Source organism: Euleptes europaea, chromosome 14 (genome assembly GCF_029931775.1).
Source record: "Euleptes europaea isolate rEulEur1 chromosome 14, rEulEur1.hap1, whole genome shotgun sequence".
Classification (NCBI taxonomy): Eukaryota; Metazoa; Chordata; class Lepidosauria; order Squamata; family Sphaerodactylidae; genus Euleptes; species Euleptes europaea.
The window spans coordinates 11,210,006-11,216,960 of NC_079325.1; positions in this window are offsets into that span (position 1 = coordinate 11,210,006).

Genomic DNA, 6,955 nt, shown 5'->3' on the forward strand with positions numbered 1-6,955 from the left:
CTATTCTAAGGCAGTACCTGGCGGGACTTCTAATCACAAGCCATTGATATTCTGCAGAGCATCTTTAGAAAATAATCCGCAAACAAGGAGCCGCAGGCTATAAAAGTCTCTCCTTCATCTTTGCTTTAGATCGTGGCTTAAATAAAAACAAAACACAGGCGGGGAGAGAAGCAACCCAAGTGTTCTGCCGGGCCATTTTTATCCCAAAAGGGAGCATTAATCAATTTTTAAAGCAATACCAGTGATTTTAACGGGGGGCCAAAAGGAGCTCCTCTGCATCAAAATTTGACACCAAAGGGCTCAATTAACAGAACTGGCAGGCAAAGAAAGCAACGCTCTTAAAAAAAAAAAAAATGGATCCACACTGTGCCCACAATCAAGATCGATACTAAGAGCCATTTTGGCTATGCCCCAGCAGGCAGCAAAGACACACGTCTGCATTCAGAAGAGCGCGAAGGCTTTGGCTCCACTGGACTCACGTGAAGGCTGCAAAACATCTGTGACTTTTTGAACACTGGCCCAGAACGTGGGCATTTTCTAATGGAAAACAGGCAGGTGCGCTTGCAAGTGTTGCCTCCAGTCTTCTTGCGAAATTGGGCGGGCGGGGGGAGGCATCATTTTATTTCCGTCTGAAATCAAACAGGTGCCTTTGTGGGATATTTCCTTGCTTCCAGTGCCCACAGACTTACTATCAAAACACCACCAAAAATCCAACTTTGGCTATCCATGGAAATCCCACCCACAGCAGTGGGAGGTGCTGTGGCTCAGTGGTTGAGCATCTGCTTGGCATGCAGACGGTCCCAGGTTCAATCCCCGGCATCTCCAGTTAAAGGGACTAGGCAAGTAGGTGATGTGAAAGACCTCCACCTGAGACCCTGGTGAGCCGCTGCCAGTCTGAGTAAACAAGACTGACTCTGATAGACCAAGGGTCTGATTCGGTATAAGGCAGCTTCATGTCTTCAAGCAACCAAGCTATTTTGTGATGAGTATGGCCACCCAAACCATCTCCAGCATAAATCCTGAAGAACTGTGTTAATTTCTGGAAAAAAGGATCTAAATGCTGAAGGGGGTCCTGAATTAATCAGGCCATGGGGTGGGGGGCTCCACTCAAGAGAATGTGGGCAATGCGACCACTGCGGGGGAAGGGAAGGGGTTGGAACACATTGTGAGGGTCACAGATTCTTTTATCTCTATTTGCTTGACTCATGTGCCTGTGGTCCCCGGGGTGGCAGGGGGGAGCTGGTTAGGAACATCTGAAAAAATAAATTTAATAAATAAATGATGCTTCTTCCATAAGTTATTGGAGCAGTACATGGTCCGCCCAAGTATAAGCACCTTCCAATGGGTTGCCCCCTTAAGAATGATAGCATAGGCACCGGCATTTTAGTGAATATTTTTTGGCTTAGGCAAAGTTATTAATGCTTTACTAGTATATTATATTATATGTTATTCTCTCCAGGATCAGATGATCAGGCCTATTATATTAGGTGCTGTGGAACACAGGAAGGACAATGCTACTGCAGTAGTCTTGTTTGTGGGCTTCCTAGAGGCACCTGGTTGGCCACTGTGTGAACAGACTGCTGGACTTGATGGGCCTTGGTCTGATCCAGCATGGCTTTTGTTATGTTCCTTCCTTCCTTCCTTCCTTCCTTCCTTCCTTCCTTCCTTCCTTCCTTCCTTCCTTCCTTCCTTCCTTCCTTCCTTCCTTCCTTCCTTCCTTCCTTCCTTCCTATTCTCTCCAGTATCAGAGGAACATGCTTATTATATTAGGTGCCATGAAACACAGGCAGGATGCTGCTGCCATCGTCTTGTTTGTAGGCTTCCTTGAGACTCCTTGTTGGCCACTGAGTGAACAGACTGCTGGACTTGATGGACTTTGGTCTGATCCAGAATGGCCTTTCTTATGCTCTTATGTTCTTATGTTATCTAGTACAAGGAAAAGCTAGTGGCTTTTACGTTGGTCTGTGTTAGAAAAGGGCCTTGTCTCTGTATAGCAGAAAGGAATAGGCAAGATAAGACAGACCGAGGGGTCCACTACTTGGAAGAAAAAGTGTTTGTACCAGTCACAGTGTAATGTTACCCAAGTGGAATGTCCCAGCAAGATAGATAAGCAAGTTGAGATGTTACAGGTGCTTGAGAACAGTTATTAAATTGAGCTAAAGACCAATTATGGATTAAGAGCAACGTTGAAAATAAGACGCAATGTGTTACGTTATGTATTGTCAAACCAATGAAATGGCAAATTGATCAAGGTATAAAATGCACATCTATAGTCTCCTTACACAGGCTTTGGAGATGACTCCCCTGCGTCAGTCTGTTTGTGGCCAAGAATAAACTTTATTTTCCTTTCACTCCTGTGTGTATGTTTTAATTGGTCTCAAAGCCGCGCCATGCAAGCAAATTTGAACCCAAATTTGGGTATCAAGATGGTGGCTAGAGAACTCCCAGAATTACAACTGGCCTCCAGATGACAGAGATCTGTCCCCCTGGAGAAAATGACTGCTTTGGAGGGTGGACTCTATGGTGTTATATTTGGCTGAGGCCTCTCCCCTCCCCAAACCCTGCTCTTCTCAGGCTGCAAAAATGTCCAGGTATTTCCCAACCCAGAGCTGGCAACCCTAGGACTCCATCCAGGAGTAACAGTAGCTTAAATAAGGGTTGCAACCTCCATTTCTCCCAGAGTTACAACTGATCTCAATTCCTCTGCAGAAAATGGCTGCTTTGGAAGGTGGACTCTGTGGAATCATCCCCCAACAAAATCCCTCTCCTCCCCAGATCACACACCCCAAGGCTCCACACCCCAAATCTACACGAATTTTCCAACCTGGAGTTGGCAACCCTATGTACTATTTATTGGAGGTGGGGGCTTGAAGCAGAGGATGGCCACTTCCTTACTGGTACTCAGTACTGGCCTGTATCACAGGACTGCCAACCTCCGGGTACTAGCTGGAGATCTCCTGCTATTATAACTGATCTCCAGCTGATAAAGATCAGTTCAACTGGAGAAAATGGCTGCTTTGGCAATTGGACTCTATGGCATTGAAGTCCCTCCCCTCCACAAACCCTGCCCTCCTCAGGCTCTGCCCAAAAAACCTCCTGCCAGTGGCGAAGAGGGACCTGGCAACCCTACCGAGATCAGTTCACCTGGAGAAAATGGCCGCTTTGGCAATTGGACTCTATGGTATTGAAGTCCCTCCCCAAACACCACCCTCCTCAGGCTCTGCCCCCAAAACCTCCCGCCGGTGGTGAGGAGGGACCTGGCAACCCTACTATATCAGCTTACACTGACCAGTATATATTAATGGACTCATACAGTAGAAGGTAGCATCATGTATCCAGGTGACCTATTCCTGTGTGTGCCATGGTCTTTTGACCACAGGGTCTACTAAACTACACTGGGTCTACTAAACTACACTGGCTCTCATGACCCTAGTGACATTGCCACAATTCACACTGTTCAATGAAGTGAATAAAATCAGGAAATTACTGCAGAGGTTTCAAATTATGGTTGTTGTTTTTTTGTTCTCCCCAGAAAGATCTAGTATGTTGTCTTTCTGGAAGCTACTGCAGTCCGTTCTTTTCACACAGTCCATTAACCCAATTTCTTCCAATGCCAGATTCTTAAAAAAAAAAAAAAAATCCAGTGCCGAACTTTAGCTCCCCGACCAAATTCCATGTGCAGAAGCTGAAGTTTAATGGCTCTCTCGCTCTACGTTTGCCGCGCTGAAGGCGCCATAGCACGTATCGCTAGGAGAGAGGAGTTGGGAGCCCTTGGAAATTACAGCTCAATCATTCTTAAACGCCACTGCTATTTGTTGTAGTCATGTGACTGGCAAGGTCCCCCGAAGCCAAGCTATTTTCGATTTAGAGACGGAAAACAAGGCTAGCGGCTCTGCAGTTGGGTTCAGGTATTTCCCAGGCTCTTTGCGGGAGGTGTAATAGAACAGCTCTTAATCCGCGATCCTCAGGCATCGGCAATTTGTCCTGCTTGGAAAGCAGGCGGCAGCTGGATAGCAATCCACGATTGCGTCCCGAAGCCAACAGAGCTGCTCCTTTCCGCTCCTTTCCGCACAGAAGGGAGGGGAAAAAAAAGCAGATTAAAGAAAGTAGGGCCAGGAAGAATCAGAGGGCCACCTGGTGTCCACCCCTCAGGTTCCAAAATACCCCAACACTCTTAAATACTTTGATACTTTTTGCAGGACAATGACTCAGCTCAAACCCAACCCCCTTCTTACTATATATTACTCTTCCTACACACTTGACACTGAGAGACACTGTCCTTCAGTGTTACTCCTCTGAAGATGCCGGCCACAGCTGCTGGCGAAACGTCAGGAAAGAGAATACCAAGACCACGGTCACACAGCCCGGATAACCTACAAGAACCAATACCCTTTGTCACTTCCTATATGAACTTCTGGTGAGTGCATGAGGCTGCTTTAAAAAAAATCCCTCCATTGATGCTGTGCCCCTCCCACAACCCTCCCTACTACTAGGATTGCCAACCTCCAGGTGGTGGCTGGAGATCTCCTGCTATTACAACTGATCTCCAGCCAATAGAGATCAGTTCACCTGGAGAAAATGGCTGCTTTGGCAATTGGACTCTATGGCATTGAAGTCCCTCCCCTCCACAAACCCTGCCCTCCTCAGGCTCTGCCCCCAAAACCTCCCGCCAGTGGCGAAGAGGGACCTGGTAACCCTACCTACTACTTACACTCAGTAGTCTGATAGCAGTTTGCTATCAAGGGAGGGAACAGGAGAGACTAGGACAATGTTTACCACCAGCTGGAGTAGTGGACAGCCCCATCTCCCTGGAGCATAAATAGGAGCCTGTCATGGGTCAGCCTGCTGAAACTTACTCTGGTGCCTGAATATGCTACCTGCCTCTGGCCCTTGTATCTGCAGGCATAAAGGACAGGAGCCAGTATCAAGCAGCTACTGTGCCATATTTAGACAGGAGAGTCAAATCCCCACTCTCCTATGAAATTTATTGGGTAACTCTGTACCTGTGTGCCTGTCTCAGCTTAATTTCCTTCCCAGGGCTGATGAGAGGATAATAGAGAGCAGGGCAGAACTAGTAGGTATGCCATCCTGAGGAGGAGGAGGAAGAAGAGGAGGAAGAAGAAGAGTTAGTTTTTATATGCCGACTTTCTCTACCACTTAAGGATAAATCAAACCGGCTTATAATCACCTTTCCTTCCCCTCCCCACAACAGACACCCTGTGAGGTAGGTGGGGGCTGAGAGAGTGTGACTAGGCCAAGGTCACCCAGCTGGCTTCATGTGTAGGAGTGGGGAATCAACATCATGTGTAGGAGTAGGGAAACAAATCCAATTCACCAGATTAGCCTCTGCCGCTCATGTGGAGGAGTGGGGAATCAAACCCGTTTCTCCACATCAGAGTCCATCACTCCAAACCACCATTCTTAACCACTACACCATGCTGGAGAAAGGGAGAGACAAATATATTCTGGACGGACATCTAATCCAGTATAAAGTAACTGAAGTGCTAGCCAGATTTTGACTGGTAAAACTGGGGTTCAAATCCCCACTCTACCATGAAGTTCACTGGATGACTTTGGGCAGTCTCTCTTTCTCTCTCTCTAAGATAAAAGGAAGGAGGAGGAAGGAATTGTAGATGCTGGGATTTTAGGAAGAAAGGCTAGGATACAAATGTGATGGACGGATGCTTCCATGGAGATAGACAAATGAGCAAAAAATCCCATGACATTTTGCCTGCAAAGAGCGTAATGGTTTTCCTTGTACACTTACTTCACTTATATCTTACTTTACTTACACATTAAGGACTACACAAGCTTTTTCCACAGTAGCCACCTACTGTTTCGGGATGCAGAAATGAGTTGGTTCCAAAGACAACACTCAAAAGATACACATGCTTTTGTTTATTTCTTGCTTGTTCAAACTTTTGCCCTGAATCTTCCAGCTAGCTTCCCCTTTCCCCAAGATAAATTTCCTAGTTAAGAACAGGAGTGTCTGTCTGAGCCATTCTCACAACACAAAAGCAGCAACCTCTGGTTTGTCATGGGCCGCTCTAGCCAATCAGGACTTCCTGACGAGTATGACAGAGAAGATTTCGAATGGTTCGTCTTTGCTGTTTCAACTCCCCATTTCAATGCCCCTTCTCCCTCGTGCCAATTAATTCTGTGATGCTTTACCTCCATGCCATTTTTTTTGGCTCCCAGCTCAGAATTTCCCTGCAAAACGTATGCCTTTTTCAACACGGTTTAGGCCTCAATAAATCACAGTTGTATGGATAAATAACGCCAGCCGAATGTACAAGTACAATATAAATTGCACATTAAATTTGTACCGCACGGAACAAACAAATCTACAAACACGACAGCCGAACGCGGGAAGCCAGGCCCGTCAAGACACACAATAAAAAGAAATCAAACCCAGAAACATTTGATCCTTGCGAGTGTATGATAGCATATGCAAATAAGTGCGAGTCATTAAAAATGGAATGGGTACACCAGCACAGAGTTCTTACTATTCTGCCAGTTATAACTATTTCTCATGCCCTGAGGCAAATTCATACCGGCAGCTTACGTGCTAGAGCCTACCCGCTCCTTTCAGATAAAATGCAGTTCTAACGTAATAGTTTGTTTGGGCAGACTCTCTGTGTCGAGTCCATTTTCATGGATGGTTCTCCCATATCGCATCTGATCCCTGACCTCCCACCCTCGCTTGTTAGCTGATGATCGGATCCAATATGAAGCCACCATGATAGAGGGACCCACACTAGCAGCTTCATGGCAAGAGATCACAAGAGGGCTTCCAGTTTCTCGCACAAAAAAATCTTCCGTTCCAACACGAATTCTCAGAAAAGGAGGGGAACAAAACAATCTTTCCTAGGTTATCGCTGAGACACCAGATTAAAGGGAAGACTGTTCATCTTCTGGAATTTTGGATGTGAAGAACTTGGCACGGAATTAAAGT